The following is a 25,094-nucleotide window of genomic DNA, read 5'->3' as shown; positions in this document are numbered from 1 at the left end:
TTCCTCCCGTTCCCCACACCCCCTGCTCATGCCCCGTGTCTCCTTCCTGTCCCCCCAAACCCTGCTCATGCCTCATGTCTCCCTTGTTCCTCCAGCCCTCGCTCACGCCATCGGCACACGGTGGCCTGCGGAGGGCCGAGGAGCGGGATCTGCCGCCTGCACAATAAGGTTATGTCAGTTTCTCCATCTTGATCCCCCCAACCTCTGCTCATCCCCGTGTCTCCCCTGTTCCCCCACCCTCCGCTCATCCCCCGTGTCTCCCCTGTCCCCCCACCCCCTGCTCATGCCCTGTGTCTCCTCTGTTCCCCCCCACCCCCCGCTCATGCCCTGTGTATCCTCTGTTCCCCCCACCCCCTGCTCATGCACTGTGTCTCCCTCCTGTTCCCCCCCACCCCCTTCTCATGCCCTGTGTCTCCTCTGTTCCTCCCCACCCCCCGCTCATGCCCTGTGTCTCCTCTGTTCCCCCCTACCCTCCGCTCATGCCCCGTGTCTCCACTGTTCCCCCCCTCCCCCGCTCATGCCCCGTGTCTCCCCTGTTCCCCCACCCTCCGCTCATCCCCCATGTCTCCCCTCTTCCCCCCACCCCCGCTCATGCCCTGTGTCTCCTCTGTTCCCCCCAGCCCCCGCTCATGCCCCGTGTCTCCCCTGTTCCCCCCACCCCCCGCTCATGCCCCATGTCTCCCCTGTTCCCCCCGACCCCAGGCCCATGCCCCGTGTCTCCCCTGTTCCCCCACCCCCGCTCATGCCCCATGTTTCCCCTGTTCCCCCCACCCCCCGCTCATGCCCCGTGTCTCTCCTGTTCCCCCACCCTCTGCTCATCCCCCATGTCTCCCCTGTTCCCCCCACCCGCTCATACCCGTGTCTCCCTCTTCTTCCCACCCACCCATTGCTCATGCCCCGTGTCTTGTCAGTTCCCCCTGCCCCCCACTCATGCCCCGTGTCTCCCCTGTTCCGCCCATCCCCGCTCATGCCCCGTGTCTCCCCTGTTCCCCCCACCCCCGCTCATGCCCTGTGTCTCCTCTGTTCCCCCCACCCACCACTCATGCCCCGTGTCTACCTCTTCTTCCGCACACCCCCTGCTCATGCCCCGTGTCTCCCTCCTGTCCCCCCACTCCTTGCTCATGCCCTGTGTCTGCCCTGTTCTCCCACCCCCGCTCATGCCCCGTGTCTCCCTCGTGTTGCCCTCACCCCCGCTCATGACCCATGTCTCCCTCTTCTTCCCCCAGCCCCTGTACATGCCCTTTGTCTCCCTCTTCTTTCCCCCACCCCCTGCTCATGCCCCGTGTCTCCCTCCTTCCCCCCCCCAACCCCGCTCATGCCCTGTGTCTCCATCCTGTCCCCCCACCCCCGCTCATGCCCGTGTCTCCCTCACGATTCCCCCACCCCCCGCTCATGCCCTGTGTCTCCCCTGTTCCCCCCAACACCCTCGTCATGCCCTGTGTCTTCCTCCTGTTGCCCCCACACCCTGCTCATGCCCGATGTCTGCCCTGTTCCCCCCACTCCCTGTGTTAGGGAGAATTCTCTGTTTAGGCTGAATTTCCTAACCTAGTGAGTCCCCCAGCATATTTACTGGATTTCTGGAGTTTGTTTTTGTCCATCCTGCCAAGAGTGAGACTCTTTTCTCCCACTCTTGGACATGAATGTGGTTGTTTCCTGTGAATGTCAATGTGTTCTATGGGCTACGGGGTCTTTTACTCCATAGGGTCTAATGTTTTTACTATGTGTGTTACACCGCACCCTCTGTGCCGTAACACTGGGGCGTCCTAGAGGATCCCCACCATAGACTCCATACCCTGGGACTGACTACTGTCTCCCAGGGCATGTAAAGTCGCCATTGGCTTTACTAGACCTAAATTTACTAACAGAACTAATACAAACCATCATATTGTGGACGTACTAGTAGGGATAACTCGATTACCCCTGGGTCTGTTATTCGAGGGGGCACTGTCCCGTCCCCCCTCGTCGAGTTTTGGCTGGTGGCAGTGGAAACTACTTGTTATATTCGACCCCGAATATAACTCTATGGGATTCTTCCCATTGTTGGAGGCTAATACTTTTTCCCATTAGTCCTTAACATACCGCCGGTTTATTTGTCTTAAATAAATCTACCGGTCGGTATTTTCTGCCAGAACTCGGTTTTTAAAATGGCATCTGTGTTCACCTCTGTAACTCCGAACCAAAGGTTGAGCCCTTTGTTCCACTTTTGGCGAGCTTCTACACAGAAGCCCTTCAAAGTGGTGCCATTCTGTCTGGGTACCACGGGGGTGTGGGAGGGGGTTTAGGCACCCTGGACTGAGTTGCTTTGCCAACTCAAGTCGCACACTGGTGTGATTGGCCCAAGTGGTGAGCCACCCCGCTCACCACTTAGCGTGTTTTGATTGACAGCTAGGCTGAATGAATGGGGGTTTTCTGCATAAAAGCAGGGCTTTTGGGACTGGATCTTGAGAAGTCGCCACAGGACCTAAGACTCCAACGAGGGTAAAGCTGAGCCGACCTGCAACGACGACACCTCCGGTGGAGCCCTGCAGAACTGACTCACCACTTCCCAACGACAGAGGAGATCTCCCGGCTGGAGAGCCTTCTTCCCCTGACTGGTGGGAACAACCAGTCCCTTTGCTTTTTCTTTGCTTCCAGGGCGTAGTGGTCGAATTGCCCGAGCTGAGCACCCCGGCAACCGGATAGCCACTAGCCCATACCGCAACCAAAAGTTGGTGCCTTGTGACGGAGCACTCCGCGGCTGGTCTATTCCCTGGTGGTGCAACGATCTTCAACTTTTCTTCGACGAGATCATCTCATCTCTTGGCAAAGCCCCGACTTGCATCCACCACCAGGAACAACTGCCCCCGCCGGAGCTGTCTCTTCACTTACAAGGTACCGTGTCCTCCTGGCTTCCCTTGTGACAATTAGCGTGAGGTGTCTTAAATCCTTACCTTTCCATTGGGTCGCCTCCGGACCTTCTTAACTTTTTGTTCTAAACTGGTCCAACCTTTCTGTGACAATTTGCTACAAAGACCCCAAGTGCATTTCCACTCTGATACTTTTTGGGACATATCGCCTTGCCTCTCTCCGAGTGGGCCTGGCCTCTGAATTTTGTGATCCACAGTAGACCTGGCTTACTTGCCTTGCATTTGCTTTGTAAAAGTGTTGGTACCGAGTTCGTTTCATACCCTGCCTTTTCTCTCCCGTTCTAACAAATATTAGAGTGCCATCTAGGTTAAAGCATTCACTTCTGTCTGCAAATAAGTGGTGCCGTTGAACCTAGACTTGTCGAAATATTGTTAAAGGAGTGAGATACTTATAGTAATTGTAATTGAAGTTGTTTGCCATATTAGTGCCAGTGTGTTTTTCATAGATGTGTTTTTATAAATAAATAACTATATATCTTTACACCCAAGCTCTGTTCCGTGACGGCTTGTTCTACTGTTTAAATTGCCCTATTTTGTATACTCCACATACTGCCTAACTCTTCTTGAGGGAAGTCTGACTGCTCAGCCAGACCTACCAAGTGAATCTGTGTGGTACATACTGCTACCAAGTGGGTTTACTACCAAACACCTGTAGGCCTAAATCTTTTGCAGTGGTCCCAGAGGGAACTGCACAGGTTTCTGCTTAACACTGGTGGCAGCGGTGGGATTTGTATTGAGTGTACAGTTTAGAGTGCTTTTCAACACTTTAGGATAACTAACCACAAAGCTTAGCACTAAAGAGCAACTTTCAAAAACATGTCTTCTATGGAAGTTTACAATCAAGAGTCCTTGTCAGGTGAAAATACTGAGAGTTTGAGAGCTCTCTGTAGACAAGAGAATCTTTCTGTAAGAGGCAAGAAAGTCGAACTGATAGCGAGATTGCTGGAAAACCAATGTCTGGGTACTGGTTCAGAGGAACCAACTTCTCCAGCGAATGTAGAAAACAGTGATGGTATTGATCTGAATCAAAGTCTTGATAATGAGTCAGAAGAGGAAAGTGAACCTAATGAAGTTAGCCACTCTGAGCCTCTGTCTGCCTTACCTACTGTACCTACGGGGCCCATACCAGGTCCCACATGTAACCCTGCTTATTTTGAACTTGAAACATTGAAGCTCGAATTAGAGTACAATCGGTTTTTAGCCCAATCTGAAAGAAACCAAGAGCTAGAGTTCAGACGAATGAATACCCAAGCTGAGCAGAAGCAAGCTGAGTTAAGACTCAGAGAAATAGAACTTAATCATGAGTTAGAGATGAAAAAGTTGTCTGTGAAAAATGCTTCTCTCTCCTCTGGTTCCTATAGAAGTTCCAGTCCCAAAAGACCCCGGATGCCTAAGGAATTAGTGGGTATGTATGAACCTAGATTGGATGTGTTGGATTGGTTAAAAATGTTTGAATATAATCATGGGCTCCAGGACATCACAGGGAATGAGTTACTTCCCTGGTTGTTCTCTAGGCTTCCCCCTGTTGCGACTGATGTGGTAATGGAGTTGGGGGAGGTGGATAAGAAGGATTACGAAAGTGTGAAACTAGCTTTTATAGCTAGGTTCGGGAAGACCCCTTCCCAGTATCTTAAGAGGTTTAGAACCCTCAAAAAGCATGATGGTACCCCTTGGGCTACCTGGGTGAGTGAAGGTTTGAAAAACTTAGAGGGATGGATTAAGGGTTAAAAGGTGAACACTTATGAGGGTATGAAGAATCTTTTTATGTTGGAGTCTATTTATGATGCCTGTTCTCCTGAGCTCAGACAGCACTTGGCTGATTCGAAGGAATTGAATTCCAGGAAGCTAGCTAAGGCTGCTGACTTGTAGGTCACCAACAGGGCTACTCATAAGGATTCTGGGGCAACTCAGAAGAAGGATGAGGGAAAACAGCCTAAAAAAGACTCAAAAGAGAATTCTAATAACTCAAATTCCAAAGAGGGCCCCAAACAAAACCATATGGGTAAGCCACAAGGAAAACCACAGCAGATTAGTGTACCTTCTGGTGCCAAACCATAGGGAGGCCAGAACAAGCCACCATTCCAGAAAGCATTCGGTAAATGATTTGTTTGTGGCTCGACTGACCATGTGAAAGGAGATCCCAGATGCAAGGGTAAACCTTCAGGGGTCCAGCTTGTCTCCTTAGCCTTCGCTCCAGAGGAGGAAGTCCAAATGGCAAGTAGAAACTTTCTACTACTGGCTGAGGAACCCACTGGAGTCTCAGCCAGTGTTTCTTTAGTGTCTCTGGGTTTGTGGGAACAACAGAATTTAGATGTATATAATTCTATCCCAGATAATACTAAAGAGTATTATAAGGACAGTGTCCAGGTGAATGGTCAGGAGACTCCTACCATTAGGGACACTGGGGCCAGCATAACTGTGGTGGATAAATCTTTTTTTCAGGCTGAGGATGTTGCTAAGACACCCAAACGCCTCACCAAGTTAGCTGGAGGGCCTTTGCAGATGCTTCCCCAATTACCAGTTCTCATCCAGTGTAGCAACATGACTGTAAAGATACCTGTCAGCATACAGAGTGAGGTACCAGGACGAGTTCTGTTGGGTAACAATTTAAAAACTCTCTGAGTTGTGTCTCATACCCCCAGACCTCCTAGTAAACGGTTACAGGAGCTAACCAGACCTGCAAGGGAGAGAACCATGAGAGGCACTCCCCAGGAGATGATGAAGAAAGATATCACTCCTGCTCCACTGGAATTGTCAGCTGCTGTCTCAAAGAAATCAGAAGCGAAAGGGAAACCTAAGACTTCTACCCAAAACCAGCAGCCAGCATTCCAGTGCAGCCAACAAGGACTTCCCCGCGGTTGTCCAAAGTTATACCCATAACTCCCCCTCCAGCTGAGGCTGAGAGGGTGGTACAACCCTGTGTGGTAGAATTAGACTCTGAGGAAGAGCTAATGGAAGGCCAGGAACTCATTGGAGATCTGGATCCTGTTGCCCATCCTGAGCTGCAGTCTTTACTGGCAGAAGGTGGACCCAACAGGGCAGAATTCAGTAAGGGACAGAGGGAATGTCCAACTCTGGAAGGTCTTCGGCACCAGGCAGAAGCCCAGGCTGAAGGGCACGGGCCTGGAAAATACAGGTTGCACTGGGAAGATGGCCTCTTCTACAGTGAACCGACCGAGTCTGCACCTGGAGACTACAAACAACTTGTAGTACACCAAGAGAACAGACCACAGTTCTTGCAGTTAGCCCACGAGATTCCTTTGGCTTGTCACTTGAGTTTCAAGAAGACTAAGGAAAGGCTTTCTCTCTACTTTTATTGGCCGAAGATGGGGGCAGAAGTAGAAAAACACTGCAGGAGCTGCCACACCTGCCAGACCTCTGGTAAGGTGGCCTCCGAGAATGTGGCACCTTTAGGGCCTCTCCCCGTTGTGGGAGTCCCATTTGAGAGAGTAGGGATTGACATTGTTGGTCCCCTTGATCCTCCAACCTCCTCAGGCAACAGGTTTATACTTGTTGTAGTAGACCATGATACTAGGTATCCTGAGGCAATTCCTATGAGGACTGTTACAGCCCCGGCTGTGGCTAAGGCCCTCCTTGGTATTTTTACCAGGGTCGGGTTTCCTAAGGAAGTAATCTCTGACAGGGGGTCAAACTTTATGTCCCACTAGATGAAAGCCATGTGGAAAACCTGTGGAGTCACTTACAAGTTCTCAACAGCTTACCACCCACAAACCAATGGGTTGGTAGAAAGGTTCAACCGAACCATGAAGAGCATGATAGGTGCTTTAGAAGAACCCCTTAAACGAAAGTGGGACCTTCTACTGCCATGCCTTCTCTTTGCTTATAGAGAAGTCCCTCAGGAGGCAGTAGGTTATTCTCCCTTTGAGCTTCTCTATGGTCATCCCGTCAGAGGTCCATTGGCCCTGCTTAAGGAGGGGTTGGAGAGTGCTCCTTCCCCCAAGCCAGTCAGAGTGACTGACTACGTGATAGGTCTCTGGAGGAGAATGTCGCACATGATGACAGAAGCAAGTGATAACTTGAAAGCTGGACAAGCATTGGTCAAGCACTGGCATAATCAAAAGGCTAACATGGTTGAGTTCACTCAAGACCAGCTAGTTCTCGTTATGATCCCAACAAGGCAGAGGGCCTTGCAAGACAAATGGATGGGACCCTTCAGAGTTGTGGGTAAACTTGGAGAGGTCAACTATCTGGTGGACTTGGGCAATCCCAAGGAGGCTCCGACAGTCTTCCACACCAACCGACTCAAAGCATATGTCTCGAGACCTGATGTAGGAGCGTTGCTTCTAACATCATCAGAAGAAGAAGAAGAGAGTGAAGCTCTTCCGGATCTCCTCAGAGGCTTGCCTTTAGATGAAAAAATTGAAGGCGTGAATCTCTCTTCAAATCTAACACCTGGGCAACAAGAAGAGTGCAAATCTATGTTGAATCAGTTTGCCTCTCTGTTCTCACTTTCACCAGGCTTGACCCCTTGGGGCCAGCATTACATACTCACTGGTGACTGTCTGCCAGTCAAAAGCAGAGGATACCGAATGTCAGAAAATGTACGAACCCACATCAAAGGTGAGGTCAGCAAGATGCTTGATCTCAGGGTAATAGAGCCCTCTACTAGTCCATGGTCTAGCCCAGTGTGTTAGTACCAAAGGCAGGATCTAAAGAACTTGTATTCTGCGTGGATTATAGAGCTCTTAATGCAGTCACCAAGACTGATGCCCACCTTTTGCCAAGAACAGATGAGTTGGTGGATAAACTTGGTTCAGCCAAGTTCCTCAGCACATTTGACTTGATGTCAGGCTATTGGCAAATAGCCCTGACAGACCATGCCAAGGGGAAAACTGCATTTTCTACCCCCGTTGGCTTATATCATTTTAAGGTGATGCCTTTTGGATTGAAAAAGGCACCTGCTACATTTCAACGGATGGTAAACCAGGTTCTGAATTGGATGGATGACTTCTGCATGGCATACTTGGATGACATAGCAGTGTTCAGCAATTCCTGGGAAGAACATGTAACCCACCTAAGAGATGTAAGGTAGTCTATCTTGGACATGAGGTAGGAGGTGGAGAAATAAGGCCTTTGCTCAGTAAGATTGAAGCTGTGCAAAATTGGACAACACCTACTACTCAGACCCAAGTGAGAGCCTTCCTAGGTCTCACTGGGTATTACAGGAATTTCATTGAGAACTATGGTACCATAGCTTCTCCTCTGAATGTCATCTCCTCCCCAAAATTTCCTAAAAAGTTTAGATGGAACGAGGAGTGCAATCAGGCATTTGAAAACCTGAAAAAGGCTCTTTGCCAAGCCCCAGTACTCAGAGCTCCTGATTACCACCAAACTTTCATTGTGCAGACAGATGCTTCTAATGTAGGAATAGGTGCCGTACTCAGTCAACTGGATGGGAAAGGTAGGGAGCACCCCGTTTGCTTCATCAGCCGCAAGCTGAAGGATCCTGAAACAATGTGGGCAACAATCGAAAGAGAATACGTTGCTATTGTGTGGGCTCTGAAGAAGTTTAGGCCATACTTGCATGGTTCTACTTTTGTCATTCAGACTGACCACCAACCCTTGAGATGGTTAATGCAAATGAAAGGGGAAAACCCAGAACTACTGAGATGGTCAATCTGCCTTCAAGGGTTTGATTTCACCATTGAGCACAGGTCAGGGTGTCACCACCAAAATGCTGATGGTCTCGCTAGGATGTATGTCATCGACTAGAGGTGTGAGATTTTTCCAGGAGTGGATTAAATACTCCTGTCCCTTAGTCTGGGGGGGGGGGCGAGTGTTAGGGAGAATTCTCTGTTTAGGCTGAATTTCCTAACCTAGTGAGTCCCACAGCAGCTTTGCTGGATTTCTGGAGTTTGTTTTTGTCCATCCTGCCAAGATGGACATGAATGTGGTTCTTTCCTTTGAATGTCAATGTGTTCTATGGGCTATGGGGTCTTTTACTCCATAGGGTCTCATGTGTTTTACTATGTGTGTTACACCGCACCCTCTGTGCCGTAACACTGGGGCGTCCTAGAGGATCCCCACCATAGACTCCATTCCCTGGGACTGACTACTGTCTCCCAGGGCATGTAAAGTCACCATTGGCTTTACTAGACCTAAATTTACTAACAGAACTAGTACAAACCATCCTATTGTGGACGTACTAGTAGGGGTAACTCGATTACCCTTGGGTCTGTTATTCGAGGGGGCACTGTCCCGTCCCCCCTCGTCGAGTTTTGGCTGGTGGCAGTGGAAACTACTTGTTATATTCGACCCCGAATATAACTCTATGGGATTCTTCCCATTGTTGGAGGCTAATACTTTTTCCCGTTAGTCTCTAACATACCGCCGGTTTATTTGTCTTAAATAAATCTACCGGTCGGTATTTTCTGCCAGAACTCGGTTTTTAAAATGGCGTCTGTGTTCACCTCTGTAACTCTGAACCAAAGGTTGAGCCCTTTGTTCCACTTTTGGCGGGCTTCTACACAGAAGCCCTCCAAAGTGGTGCCATTCTGTCTGGGTACCACGGGGGGTTTGGGTGGGGGTTTTGGCACCCTGGACTGAGTTTCCTTGCCAACTCAAGTCACACTCTGGTGTGATTGGCCCAAGTGGTGAGCCACCCCGCTCACCACTTAGAGTGTTTTGATTGATAGCTAGGCTGAATGAATGGGGGTTTTCTGCATAAAAGCAGGGCTTTTGGGACTGGATTTTGAGAAGTCGCCACAGGACCTAAGAATCCGACGAGAGTAAAGCTGAGCCAACCAGCAACGACGACACCTCCGGTGGAGCCCTGCTGAACCGACTCACCACTTCCCAACGACAGAGGAGATCTCCCGGCTGGAGAGTCTTCTTCCCCTGACTGGTGGGAACAACCAGTCCCTTTGCTTTTTCTTCGCTTCCAGGGCGTAGTGGTCGAATTGCCCTTGCTGAGCACCCCGGCAACCGGATAGCCACTAGCCCGTACCGCGACCAAAAGGTGGTGCCTTGTGACAGAGCACTCCGCGGCTGGTCTCTTCCCCGGTGGTGCAACGATCTTCAACTTTCCTTCGACGACGAGATCATCTCATCTCTTGGCAAAGCCCTGACTTGCATCCACCACAAGGAACAACTGCCCCCGCCGGAGCTGTCTCTTCACTTACAAGGTACCGTGTCCGCCTGGCTTCCCTTGTGACGATTAGCGTGAGGTGTCTTAAATCCTTACCTTTCCATTGGGTCGCCTCCAGACCTTCATAACTTTTTGTTATAACTGGTCCAACCTTTCTGTGACAATTTGCTACAAAGACTCGAAGTGCATTTCCACTGTGATACTTTTTGGGACATATCGCCTTGCCTCTCTCCAAGTGGGCCTGGCCTCCAAACTTTGTGATCCACAGTAGACCCTGCCTTACTTGCCTTGCATTTGCTTCGTAAAAGAGTTGATACCGAGTTGGTTTCATACCCTGCCTTTTCTCTCCCGTTCTAACGAATATTAGAGTGCCATCTAGGTTAAAGCATTCACCTCTGTCTGCAAATAAGTGGTGCCGTTGAACCTAGACTTGTCGAAATATTGTTAGAGGAGTGAGATACTTATAGTAATTGTAATTGAACTTGTTTGCCGTATTAGTGTCAGTGTGTTTTTCATGTTTTTTTATAAATAAATAACTATATATCTTTACACCCAAGCTCTGTTCCGTGACTGCTTGTTCTACTGTGTAAATTGCCCTATTTTGTATACTCCACATACTGCCTAACTCTTCTTGAGGGAAGTCTGACTGCTCAGCCACAGCTACCAAGTGAATCTGTGTGGTACAGACTGCTACCAAGTGGGTTTACTGCCAAACACCTGTAGGCCTAAATCTTTTGCAGTGGTCCCAGAGGGCACTGCACAGGTTTCCGCTTAACAACCTTGTCTCCCCTATTCCCCCACCCCGCTCATGCCCTGTGTCTCCTCTGTTCCCTCGCACCCCCGCTCATGTCGTGTCTCCCTCTTCTCCCCCCCACCCCCTGCTCATGCCCCGTGTCTGCCCTGTCCCAAAGCCCCTGCTCATGCCCTATGCCCTGTGTCTGCACAGTTCCCCCCACCCCCCGCTCATGCCCTGTGTCTCCCCTGTTCCCCCCACACCCCGCTCATGCCTTGTGCCTCCTCTGTTGCCCCACCCCCAACTCATGCCCCATGTGTCCCTACTGTCCCTCCCCACCACCCGCTCATGCCCCGTGTCTACCTCTTGTTCCCCCCACCCCCTGCTCATGCCCCGTGTCTCCCCTGTTCCCCCACCCCCGCTCATGCCCCGTGTCTCCCCCCTGTCCCCCCAACCCCCGCTCATGCCCCGTGTCTCCCTCACGATCCCCCCACCCCCCACTCATATCCCGTGTCTCCCCTGTTCCCCCACCACCCCGGTCATGCCCAGTGTCTCCCCTGTTCCCCCATGCCCCCGCTCATGCCCCGTGTCTCCCTCCTGTTGCCCAACACCCCGCGCTTATGCCCCATGTCTGCCCTGTTCCCCCACCCCTCGCTCATGCCCCGTGTCTCCCTCGTGTTGCCCCCAACCCCGCTCATGCACCATGTCTCTCCTGTTCCCCCCATCCCCGCTCATGCCCTGTGTCTCCTCTGTGCCCCCCACCCCCGGCTCATGCTCCGTGTCTCCCTCTTCTTCCCCCACTACCCCCTGCTCATGCCCCGTGTCTCCCTCCTGTCCCCCCAACCCCCGCTCATTCCCCGTGTCTACCTCTTGTTCCCCCCACTCTCCGCTCATGCCCCGTGTCTGCCCTGTTCCCCCACTCCCTGCTCATGCCATGTGTCTCCCTCTTCTTCTCCCACCCCCTGCTCATGCCCGTGTCTCCCTCGTGTCCCCCCCACACCCCGCTCATGCCCTGTGTCTCCCTCGTGTTCCCACCACCCCTGCTCATGCCCCCTGTCTCTTCGTGTTCCCCCCTCCCCCCGCTCATGCCCCGTGTCTCCCTCATGTTCCCCCCAACCCCTGCATATCCCCCGTGTCTCCCTCACGATCCCCCACCCCCCTCTCATGCCCCGTGTCTCCCTCCTGTCTCTGCCACCCCCTGCTCATGCCCCGTGTCTCCCTCACGATCCCCCCACTCCCCACTCATGCCCCGTTTCTCCCCTGTTCCCCCACCCCCCCTTCATGCCCAGTGTCTCCCCTGTTTGGCCCCGGTCGTGCCCCGTGTCTCCCTCGTATTGCCCCCACCCCCAGCTCATGCACCGTGTCTCCCCTGTTCCCCCACCCCCGCTCATGCCCTGTGTCTCCTCTGTTACCCCCCACCCCCCGCTCATGCCCTGTTTCTCCCTCTTCCTCCCCCCCACCCCCTGCTCATGCCCCGTGTCTCCGTCCTATCCCCTCGCCCCCCTGCTCATGCCCCATGTCTACCTCTTGTTCCCCCACCCCCCGCTCATGACCCGTGTCTGCCCTGTTCCCCCACCCCCCGCACATGCGCTGTGTCTCCCCTGTTCCCCCCAACCCCCCGCTCATGCCCAGTGTCTCCCTCGTGTTGCCCCCACCCCCCGCTCATGCCCCGTGTCTCCCTCTTCTTCCCCCCACCCCCGCTCATGCCCCATGTCTCCCTCCTGTCCCCCCACCCCCGCACATGCCCCGTGTCTCCCTCACGATTCCCCCACCCTCCACTCATGCTCCGTGTCTCCCCTGTTCGTCCCCACCCCCCCGGTCATGCCCTGTGTCTCCCCCCTGTTCCCCCCACCCCCCGCTCATGCCCTGTGTCTCCTCTGTTCCCCCCCACCCCCCGCTCATGCCCTGTGTCTCCCTCCTGTCCCCCCCACCCCCTGCTCATGCCCCGTGTCTCCCTCCTGTCCCCCCACCCCCCGCTCATGCCCCATGTCTGCCCTGTTCCCGCACCCCTCGCTCATGCCCCGTGTCTCCCTCGTGTTGCCCCCACCCCCGCTCATGCACTGTGTCTCCCCTGTTCCCCCCACCCCCGCCCATGCCCTGTGTCTCCTCTGTTCCCCCCACCCCCTGCTCATGCCCCGTGTCTCCCTCTTCTCCCCCCCACCTCCTGCTCATGCCCCGTGTCTCCCTCCTGCCCCCCAACCCCCGCTCATGCCCCGTGTCTACCTCTTGTTCCCCCCACTCCCCGTTCATGCCCCGTGTCTGCCCTGTTCCCCCCACTCCCTGCTCATGCCCTGTGTCTCCCTCTTCTTCCCCCACCCCCTGCTCATGCCCTGTGTCTCCCTCGTGTCCCCTCCACACCCCACTCATGCCCCGTGTCTCCCTCGTTTTCCCCCCACCCCCCGCTCATGCCCCCTGTCTCCCTCGTGTTCCCCCCACCCCCCGCTCATGCCCCGTGTCTCCCTCATGTTCCCCCCAACCCCCGCATATCCCCCGTGTCTCCCTCACAATCCCCCACACCCCTCTCATGCCCTGTGTCTCCCTCCTTTCTCTGCCACCCCTTGCTCATGCCCTGTGTCTCCCTCACGATCCCCCCACCCACCACTCATGCCCCGTTTCTCCCCTGTTCCCCCACCCCCCGTCATGCCCAGTGTCTCCCCTGTTCGCCCCCGGTCATGCCCCGTGTCTCGCTCGTATTGCCCCCACCCCCGGCTCATGCACCATGTCTCCTCTGTTCCCCCCACCCCGCTCATGCCCTCTGTCTCCTCTGTTACCCGCACCACCGCTCATGCCCCGTGTCTCCCTCTTCCTCCTCCCCATCCCCTGCTCATGCCCCGTGTCTCCATCCTGTCCCCTCGCACCCCTGCTCATGCCCCATGTCTACCTCTTGTTCCCCCACCCCCCGCTCATGACCCGTGTCTGTCCTGTTCCCCCACCCCCCGCACATGCGCTGTGTCTCCCCTGTTCCCCCCACCCCCCGCTCATGCCCTGTGTCTCCCTCGTGTTGCCCCCACCCCATGCTCATGCCCCGTGTCTCCCTCTTTTTCCCCCCCACCCCCGCTCATGCCCCATGTCTCCCTCCTGTCCCCCCAACCCCCGCGCATGCCCCGTGTCTCCCTCACAATTCCCCCACCCACTGCTCATGCCCGGTGTCTCCCCTGTTCGCCCCCACCCCCCCGGTCATGCCCTGTGTCTCCCCCCTGTTCCCCCCATCCCCCGCTCATGCCCTGTGTCTCCTCTGTTCCCCACCACCCCCCGCTCATGCCCTGTGTCTCCCTCCTGTCCCCCCCACCCCCTGCTCATGCCCCATGTCCTCCTCCTGTCCCCCCCACCCCCCGCTCATGCCCCATGTCTCCCTTGTGTTGCCCCCACCCTCCGCTCATGCCCCGTATCTCCCCTGTTCCCCCCACCCCCCCAACACATGCCCTGTGTCTCCTCTGTTCCCACCCACTCCATGCTCATGCCCTGTGTCTCCTCTGTTCCCCCCCACCTCCCGCTCATGCCCTGTGTCTCCCTCTTCTTCTCCCCACCCCCGGCTCATGCCGCGTGTCTCCTTCTTCTTCCCCCCACCCCCTGCTCATGCCCCGTGTCTCCCTCCTGTTGTCCCCCACCACCAGCTCATGCCCCGTGTCTCCCTCGTGTGCCCCCACCACCTGCTCATGCACCGTGTCTCCCCTGTTCCCCCCACCCCCCGCTCATGCCCTGTGTCTCCTCTGTTCCCCCCCACCCCCTGCTCATGCCCCGTGTCTCCCTCCTGTCCCACCAGCCCCCGCTCATGCCCAGTGTCTACCTCTTGTTCCCCCCACCCCCCCGCTCATGCCCCGTGTCTGCCCTGTTCCCCATTACCACACATGCCCTGTGTCTCCCCCGTCCCCCCAGCCCCCACTCATGCCCCGTGTCTCCCTTACGATTCCCCCACCCCTGCTCATGCCCAGTGTCTCCCCTGTTTGCCCCACCGCCCTGGTCATGCCCAGTGTCTCCCTCCTGTCCCCCAACACCCTGGTCAGGCCCCGTGTCTCCCTCCTGTCCCCCCCACCCCGAGCTCATGCCCCGTGTCTGCCTTGTTCCCCCCACCCCCGCTCATGCCCTGTGTCTCCATTGCGTTGCCCCCACCCCCGCTCATGCCCCGTGTCTCCCCTGTTCCCCTCGCTCATGCCCTGTGCCTCCTCTGTTCCCCCCCACCCCCCGCTCATGCCCTGTTGGGTTCTCTTTATACACCCTGCCTTCCTTTTCCATGGTGGCCATCTTGGTAAAAGATTTTTCTTTCCTACACCGGGTCGCCACAGGCATCCCGGTTTGGGAAGAAACATCTTTTTTTTTTACCACCCGGCGTTCCCACTTTGAGGACCTAAGATGCTAGTGGTCTTCATCTATTGAAAAGGATGTTATGGTGACGTTGCACTAATAAAAACCTATGAAATTCAGTAAAATAAGAGTGTTACAGGGACATTATGGTTAAGTTGCACTAATAAAAACCTATGAAATTTAATGAAAAAACTTTGTTAAAGGAACGTAATGGTTAAGTTGCGCTACTAAAAACCTATGAAATTCAGTGAAAAAAACTTTGTTATAGGGACGTTATGGTTCCAAGTAAAACCGACAAACCCTTGAAATTCACCAGTTATGGTAAGCTAAGCAACCATAACTCGCGCCACCACCGTGCACTGCTAAGACAAACACCCATGATATCAAAGATGACATCACAAATGTCATTGATGACATAACGTCCCTTTAACAAAGTTTTTTCACTGAATATTACATGGCTCCGCGGACACCACCCCGATTGGCCCATGGGCTTGCGTCATGTCCGCGGACATGCGACGTGTTCGCTGATTGGACGGCGAGGGGCGTGGAGCGTGTCAGATTTTCTGTGGCGCCCGCCATCTTGTATTCGCAGTCGACCACGTACAGCGCAGTGAAACGTGGATAAAAAATTGTATTTAGTGCTGTGTGTTGGTGTGTAAGAGTGTTTGGGGAGGGTTGGGGAGTATGAGATAGGTTCAATGTTTTGTTTTTTTATGTGCTAGACCTTTTTGTTGCGTTCGATTTGTCCGCGGAGAACACGGCTGTTCTGACATTTTGTAAATAAACTAAATGGTGGGGTGTTTAGACATAGCTCTCAACCATTTTTGTTTTACAGGCGGGTGAAATCACCCGATTTTGTTTTTAGCGGGTGAGACGCCCATTGGAATCAATGGGCGTGCAGGAGGCTTGGCAGGTGAGTCTGCCCTTTATAAGGCGTGTGACACCCGCCAAAAGCGTGTGAGTAGAGAGCTATGGTTTAGAGGACGGAGTATGTGTCATTTTTGTTCGCAAGGAAGGTAAAAATGAGCTATGAACACTCGCGGTGTACTTAATTGTTCGTAAATACACAAACTGGGGGTGTCCTCAGGACGCTGTCTGTATTGTAATCTGTCTAGTTGAATGTGTTCTAAGAACACTCGCAGTGTCCCGAAATGGTTGCAATTACACAAAATGGGGGTGTTCTGAGAACGTTGTTTGTATTGTTCGTTGTCATAATAATAATTAGGCTTTTATATAGCGCTACAAACCCTCAGGTATCCGAGCGCTGCTTATTATTACCCACGGTGTGTGGTGCTCATTTATCGACCTCGGAAGGATGAAAGGCTGAGTTTGGCCCCGCCGGGATTCGAACCTGCGTTAACAGGCTCTGCACGGGTGTCAAAGCGAGCGCTCTACTCGCTGTGCCACTTGACCGGCTATGTCAGGCTGAAAGTGTTTTAAGAGCACTCCTTTTGTTCGCTAATAGTACAATTTCCTAGGGGCGTCAACTGACTTTTTGTCCACTAAAGAAACGATAAACCGGCTGGTGTGCGTCGACATTATGGGATAATCCTATGACTGGCGCTATTGACCTGGCTGACTTGCATTTGCGATACTAAATCATATCTGCCGCCCCTAAGCCTGATATTATCAAAGCATTCATATTCCCCGCCTTTCTCCGTGACGTTACAGGGTGCGTAATGAAACGCGCCCAGTCGTCTCCAGTACTACGCGACTTTACACAGAACCCGGAAGACAACACACATTATGTCACAACACAGCGCAACACAATTCGGAATATGAAACTGTGATTTAAAAGCAAAGAGCAAGATTGTAAATGTTGTAAAGTACATTTATTTGACATCAAATGTTTAGAGAATATTCAGCAATTTGCATTTGTCTTTGTTGTCGATCCGCAAAAGTTCATGTTGAGACACGCGATGTTCCTTTGCGGTACAGAGAGTGTTAGATCAGCTTACAACTCAGTGCGCCACAATTCGGAATATGAAACTGTGGTTTAAAAGTAAACAGCAGGATTGTACATTTGGTAAAGTACATTTATTTCACATGAAATGTTTAGTGAATATTCAGTGATTTGCTATTGTCTCTGCTGTCGATCAGCAAAAGTTTATTTGGAGCCACGCGTTGTTCCTTTGCGGTAGATAGGCTGTTGGTTTATGATAAAAGCAGTAAATGGTCGCTCTGATAATCGGAAGGTTGCTCCAACAACGAGCCATTAGACCACCGTATTGGTTGGTATGTTGTTTGTAGCCGCTAGTACTGCGTAAGGGCATATTGGTCCTTGGCGATTGTCCCATAAAATGGTGAGGGTCATGAAGTTGCATACTTGGACTTGCAACTGGCAGTTGAAGACCCCATCCGCTGGAGTCTGTAAATCGTGACATAGACAAAATGGGGCCACGTACCTGTTTTAAAAAACATAAATTAGTCTCACCAGCCGATCTTCATTAAAAATCATCATTTTATTTATTAGGGCGTGAAACTATTTGCTATCGAAGATAGTGCAACAGAGTATGTTAATAATAAAATAATAATATTTTCCCATTCATATAGCGCTAAGAACTGTGAGGTATATAAGCGGTGCGTATTATTAACCATGGTGTGTGGTGCTCATTTATCGACCACGGAAGGATGAAAGGCTGAGTTTCGCCTTGCCGGGATTCGAACTTGCGTTAACAAGCTGTGCACGGATGTCAAAGCGAGCGCTGTACTCGCTGTGCCACTTGACAGGCTACAGTGAAGTGGCACAGCGAGTAGAGCGCTTGACCGCCTATAGATTGGTTAAATTATTTATATTAACCCACTCTGTGTCGTCTGCCTTTTTCAGAGCCCTCTAAACGGCAGGGGATCATTTCGGCGGTGATAGTGCGCGGTAGAAAACATTATGCCACTTTCAACGAACAAGTTCAACTTCAGCAGTCTTTAATGCTACGCTATTGTAATTATATTTGGTATAAAGTAATCTAAAGTGTTACTTACAGTACAATTGCAATTTCCATTGTCTACGAGTGGTGCAGTCCCAAAATACGACTCCGCGTGTGCCAACGATCTTTCGCATAGTGATATAATATGTAAAAGTGGTTTCGTTTCAGACATTTCATCTTTATCTTCTCTTACGTTTTAGCAACACTCCTTCAAGAGAAGTCTTTCATCACAATCTCTGTCTGTCAAGGTCAAAACACAATACAACCTTATAGTCTGCTTCGTGAGCCTCTCCGGGGCCCGAGAAAAAAATGGAAGCAGCTGACCTTCACTGTGAACGAGCATAAATTCTTACTTTGCAACATTCTGTGTAAAGCCATCTGTAGAAGTTGGTTTTTGCACGCCATGTTTGTATATTGTTTGCGCGATATTAAAAAAAGTTTGTTTAAAGGACGTTATGGTTCTAAGTACAGCCGAAAGACCCCTGAAAATAGCAAGTTATGGTAAGCTATGAAAAATAACTCGCGCCAACACCATGCACTGCTAAGACTAACACCCAGGACATCAAAGATGACATCGCAAATGTCATTGATGAAATCACTGATGACATCACATGTGTATGTACTTTTCATGGAATTTGTGTACTAGGGATTTTTATTATAATGTTCCGAAAAAAGTGTCAAGGATATTGCAATAAATATCATACCGTTATTAGTGCTTTGAACGATGCATTTATATCAATAAATAGCATTGTATTATGGGATTCTATGTAGTATACTGAGCTACTAATGGAGAAAGATAGCATTGTGTACAGAGTACAAGATAAAAGTATAATATTTGTAATGTTAACATGTTGAATATTGAAATGATAATTGTCCTGAAATGTTCGAAAATTCACAAAATGGGGGTGTTCTGAGGACGGTATTCGTATTGTGTGATTGCTTAGCTGTATGCAATGAGGGAATGGTACAGAGAGTAAAGTGGACGCCGTCCGCGGACACCGCGGCTGTTCGTGGACAGGGCATGGTAAATCCGGGTTTTTCCAGGAAATCCAACATGGAAAGAAGACTGTACGGATCAGCCAATCAGATGTCGAGGTTGTGGATTTGTGTTGAAAGAGAATGTGTGTGGTGAAGATGGCAGAAGTGGAGAAAGTCAGGGTGTTGGTGCTCGGAGATATGTTTGTGCATGGTTTACAGCAGTACGCTGAATGCAGGCATGTTGCAAAGAACTTTGATGTGAAAGGAGTGGAGGTGGTGTGGAGCACTGTGCCTGATTGCAATGAAGAGGGAAAATCGAGACCAAACCCATGCGCCCAATTCTGTGAGGTCAGCCTGCAGTGTGATTACAAAGCTGGCTTGCAAGCCAGCCCCGGGGGAGACGGCGCCTGAACTCGCGATGTGCACGATGCTCTGTGTGTTTTTTTTTCTTTTTTGCTGCCCAGAAATAAATGCAGTTTGAAACATGCTGCTGCCTGCTTGGGACTCTGTTGCATTTCTGGGGGCCATATGGGAGGTGTTGGGGCCTCCCATAGCTGGCGAGGGTATGGCTGCTGGCCCCCCACTGCTCTGGGGGGGGGTCCAGCTTCTCCCCAACAGCAATATACAGGGAATTGTACAAGTTTGTGCGGATATGGCCACGATGAAAAGTCCGCAAGTGGTAGTTTTGCACTATGGTGCTTTCCATTTGGGCAACGTCAGTGCCCCTACTTTGTTGGCTGATTTGGAACGCTTGGTTCAAGCCATAATGAAGATCCTCCCAAATGCGAAAGTAATTTTTTCTGGATTACCACCTAGGGCAATATGGGACAATAGTTCAGTTTTTTGTCCTCGGCAAAACATTGCTAGGTGTGTCATCAACCGAGGCATGTGTGCCTTCATGCTTAGAGCTGGTATGTTCTTCTGTAACAATGAGAATATTGATGCCAGTAATGCTGTTAATTTTAAAGAAGATGGCATTTCTTTATCTTTTACCGGAAATGCCTTTCTATTTTGGAATGTAAGGGTTGCTTTGGAGAAGGTTATGTGAAGATTTTAGGAGTAAAGTAAGAAACAAAAACAAGAAAAAAAATATAAAATAACAGGTGTCTGTCAAGCAAATGTAAAAAAAAAAAACGGCTCTTTTCAGAGCCAACTTCAAAGGGGAAATGGGGCACACTATTTAAATTTACATTTACCACGCTCAGATTTTCGATGTGTCCGCAGACATGGCGGTAGTCCGCGGACATGAAAATCACTACGAGGGGGTTAGTATGTTCTATGTTACATGTCAGGGATTTTATGGTTAAGTTGTGCTACTAATAACCTATGAGATTCAGTGAAAAAACTTTGTTAAAGGGACGTTGTGGTTCCAAGTAAAACCGGAAAACCCTTGAAATTCGCCAGTTATGGTAACATAAGCAACCATAACTCGCGCCACTGTGCACTGCTAACACTAAAACCCAGGACATCAAAGATGACATCACAAATGTCATTGATGACATAACTGATGACATCACATGGCTGGCTCTCCCTTTTTATCCTTTACTGACATATCAAAGCCACATAGTTTTCTTCAGTAACAGTCAGGAAGTAAAAATTGAAAAGGTACTATATTTGTAGACTTGGGGTCCTGTCACATCATATGAAACATGTACATAGCGGAAGATACAGGCTTGAAAGAGAGCAATCCTTTCTGTGCATGAAGATAATCATTATGGTTATCAGCACTTTGTCATAGTTTTATTTTTATTACTCTACCTTCCCTCTATATGCTCATATTTGTATACATTATACTCACTCTCCATAGAGTGAATGGGAAAAAAATTTTGCTCGCGCATACAGCCCAAACCGCTGGACGGATTTCCACCAAATTTGGAACAGGAGCAGCAGCTTGGTCCCGAAAGCGTGCTTTTGCAAATTTGGTGAAAATTCGTCCAGTAGTTTTTTTTAAAATGACCAAAAAGTAGGTAAAAAAAATTAGTGATATCTGTGTTCGGTTTGCGGATACACTTCCCTGTTCGCTCCGCGGAAAGTGTCCTGATTGGCCAATCGTCTTGCGTGATGTTCACGGACATGCAAAGTGTTCGCTGATTGGATGGCGTGGAGCGTGAAGCGCGTCAGATTTTTCGGTAGCGCCCGCCATATTGGATTCGCGGACGTCCCCGGACAGCGCGGTGAAACTTTGTTCAAAATTGTATTTTGTAGAGTGTGTTGGTGTGTAGGAGTGTTTGGGGAGGGTGGGAGTGTGTGAGATAGGATGAAAGTTGTGTTTTTTATGTGTTAGACGTTCTTTTTGTGTTCGATTTGTTTGCGGACATCACGGGTGTTCTGAAATGTTCTAAATAAACTGACTAGGGGGTGTTCTAAGGAGTCAATATGTGTCCGTTTTGTTCGCAAGCAAAGTGAAACTGTTCTAAGAACACTTGCGGTGTCTGGGGAGTGTTTGTAGGTGGTGTCCTGAGGACGCTGTCCGTATTGTTCTCTGTCAAGTTGAATGTGTTCTAAGAACACGCGCGGTGTCCTGAAATGTTCGCAAATAAACAAAATGGGGGTGTTCTGAAGACGCTTCTAAGAACACTTGCGGTGTCCGGGGAGTGTTCTTAGGGGGTGTCCTGAGGACGCTGTCCGTATTGTTCTCTGTCAAGTTGAGTCTGTCCTAACAACACTCGCGGTGTCCTGAAATGTTCGCAGATAAACAAAATGGGGGTGTTCTGAAGACGCTTCTAAGAACACTCACGGTGTCCGGGGAGTGTTCGTAGGGGGTGTCCTGAGGACACTGTCCGTATTGTTCTCTATCACGTTGAATGTGTCCTAAGAACACTCGCGGTGTACTGAAATGTTCGCAAATAAACAAGATGGTGGTGTTCTGAAGAGACTTCTAAGAACACTCGCGGTGTCTGGGGAGTGTTCGTAGGGGGTGTCCTGAGGACGCTGTTCGTATTGTTCTCTGTCAAGTTGAATGTGTCCTAAGAACACTCGCGGTGTCCTGAAATGTTCGCAAATAAACAAAATGGGGGTGTTCTGAAGACGCTTCTAAGAACACTCGCGGTGTCCGGGGAGTGTTCATAGGGGGTGTCCTGAGGACACTGTCCGTATTGTTCTTTGTCAAGTTGAATGTGTCCTAAGAACACTCGCGGTGTCCTGAAATGTTCGCAAATAAACAAGATGGTGGTGTTCTGAAGATGCTTCTAAGAACACTCCCGGTGTCCTGGAATGTTCGTAGGGGATGTCCTTAGGACGCTGTCCGTATTGTTAGTTGTTAAGTTGAAAGTTTTGTAAGAACTATCGCGTTGTTCTGAAATGTTCGTAGGGGGTGTCCTGAAAACAGTGTCCGTATTGTTCGCTGGCAAGTTCAAAGTGTTCTAAGAACACTCACATTGTTCGCGGACATTAAAAGTTTCCCATAGATCATAGTTGAAATGTTTGACTCTATGGATGTGATATGCTGCGGTGGTTGTTGCCAGGGCATAGAGTCTTGGGTGCATGGCCATTTGGCCATGCACCCAAGAGTGTATGCCCTGGCAACAACCACCGCAGCATATCACATTCATATTTGCTTATAACTTTGGGTGAAAAACAAATGTATAAGGAACAAAGGTATTAGATACTATGGATGTGATATGCTGCTATGGTTGTCCTTATTATTGTATACTTACTGTTTGGTCTAGTAATGTGAGTCCATGTTTTTCTTCTTCATTTCTGTGATAAAAGAAAATAGCATGTTAGTATTAGTATTTTGTAATGACTTATTACATTGTATAAGCAATATACTTTTATTTTTTTTCGACCCTCATATTTAGTAGAGAACAAATCAGAGTACTGTGCAATTTGCTCAGTTTCTATATTTGTTGCTAAAATCATTGGGTCTGTGGGAGAAAAAAAAATCCATGTTTGATTAAAAAAAAAACCTTTTTCTGTTATGCTACAGTTTATTTGTTTGTTTGTTTTCAGTGTTCACTTGTTGTTTCTGGCTAATGCTTTATAATTTGCTTTGTTGTATTTATTTTGGAGCAGTAACAGATTCTTCATTTGTTTTGATATTATAAAATTTTGGAGCAGTTAGATACCAATTGGCATATTCTAACTGTCGATTTTTTAAATATATTTTAGTGGTTTTGATTTACCTATTTGGATATTGTTAAATTTTGGGACAGTTAGATACCAATTGGCGTATTCTAACTGTGTATTTTTTGGTCTAATTTAGTGGTATTCATTTATCTGATTAGTTGTTGTAGAATCTTTGAGCAGTTAGATAGCTTTTGGAGTATTCTAACAGTTTATATTTTTGTAACACAAATTTACTTAAAGGTTTAAATACAGTTTATTTATCAAAGTTTGGTTTTAAGAACATCAAATAAGAGTTTGTAAGATTTGCTGGTAATCTCTGCTTTAGAGTAATGGTACTATCATTACATTCAAACCATCCACATTTCTTTTTTATGTATGCAGTGTAGTGCCCTGAATTGGTTGTGGCTCCTGCGTGGTAGATTATACCTATTGTTGTGAAGGTTTTCTTACCAAGTGATATTTGACCATGTGTGAATCCAGTCAGCTTGCAGTTGTTTTTGGTACCATCTGCATTGTAATGTAGAAGCATTAGTATTACGTATTTACTATGTGTTTGTATTACTAACGTGGAGCGATTATCTGAATTGCAGGTAGAGCATAATCTACCATGGTTTGCATTTTGTACAAGTTGCTGAAATGGAATGGATTCACAATTTGGTATTGATATATATATGAAGCGTTCATTGGGGATTTCTTCTTGTGTCACATTGTTGCAGAGAGTGCATGTATGTTTCCACATGTATGTAATCTGAAAGATTTCATTTATAGGTATGTTTTTGTTTTCCAGTGCTTGTAGTAAGTACATTAGAAATTCTTGTGGATCTTCCTGTGAGTTTATAGTGAATTTCATCATTCCAGCACAGTAGTCCAATTGTCGTCTTATTCCAAAAACACTATATGTGTTGTCAGGATTATTTGCTGCATTTCTGTGAAGTACTAACATTTGCAAACACAATGGGTCTGTACTGTGTGAGTAAATGTCAACAATTGGTGGTAATTGAAATAGAATATTCATTGCTACATTTGCATAGCAACTTACACCAACTATATTTCAGAATTTAAATGGTCCAGGTAGTTCTGTATCTAACTGCTTTTTTGGAGTTTGTCTTCCTTCTTTAAAGAAGTACCTGGTTTACTTTCTCTAATTGATTCTTTTTTGTTTGTGGTACTTGATGGAGTATTAGTTTCTTTCACTCTCTTTGGAGGATTTGCAGTGACGTCCTGTTGCATTTCTGTTTGATTTAGTTTTCTTTTACAACGTTTTAGTTTTTGTGGAACAGAATATGTGTTTAGATGGGGAGTGTATAGTGAGCGAAGTTTATTATATTCTAAAATGCAAGGAATATCAGCATTTACTTTACTTGCATCAAAGTTGATTAGAAATAGACCGTCAAGTGTACGTAAGCGTGATAGTGCTAGGTAGCTCATGCCTTCTTTAAAGACTGTGTTACCAATATCTATCATTGCTTTGTCTAGGGTAAGACCTTGTGATTTATGAATCGTGACTGCGTATGCAAGAGTTAGAGAAAATTGTTCTCTGCGTACATACATATCTTTGAAGAGAAGGAATCTAGCTGTTGAGCGTCCTATCCGTTTTACTTCTGAAAGTTTGTCAAAGAGTATATTGACAAACTGAATTTTGTTGTCACGTGGGTATGTTTGAAAGCCAACAACTGTACCCAGTGCTCCATTAACTAGTCCTTGGTCCACGTCAAGGTTACGTTTAAGCATCACTATGCAATTTAAGGATAATGTTAACATCTTTTCTAAGCCTGCTGTGTTTGAGATTGATTTTTCTAAATTATTTAGTCTTGTTGTGGCCTGGTCACACATGGGTAGTGTCATACCATGTATATCTAGTTTGTCTGTGGCGCTAATTTCCATTATTGGTTGCATTTCTTTATTTAGCATGATTTCATTGAATATGAAACAGCTTGCAAAAGTTTGCATTAAGGCCATACAATTGACATTTTTGTGGGCTAATTGTTCCATAACATCTGTAGCACACGCATTATCGCTATCAAGTGCATTAATGTGCCGGGTTTTCAATGTTGCTTCTGCTTCTTTAGAAAGTA

Source organism: Ambystoma mexicanum, chromosome 5p, assembly GCF_040938575.1.
Source record: "Ambystoma mexicanum isolate Mex_15411 chromosome 5p, UKY_AmexF1_1, whole genome shotgun sequence".
Classification (NCBI taxonomy): domain Eukaryota; kingdom Metazoa; phylum Chordata; class Amphibia; order Caudata; family Ambystomatidae; genus Ambystoma; species Ambystoma mexicanum.
The sequence above is the reverse complement of the archived record's forward strand: the minus strand, read 5'-3'. Positions refer to the sequence as shown.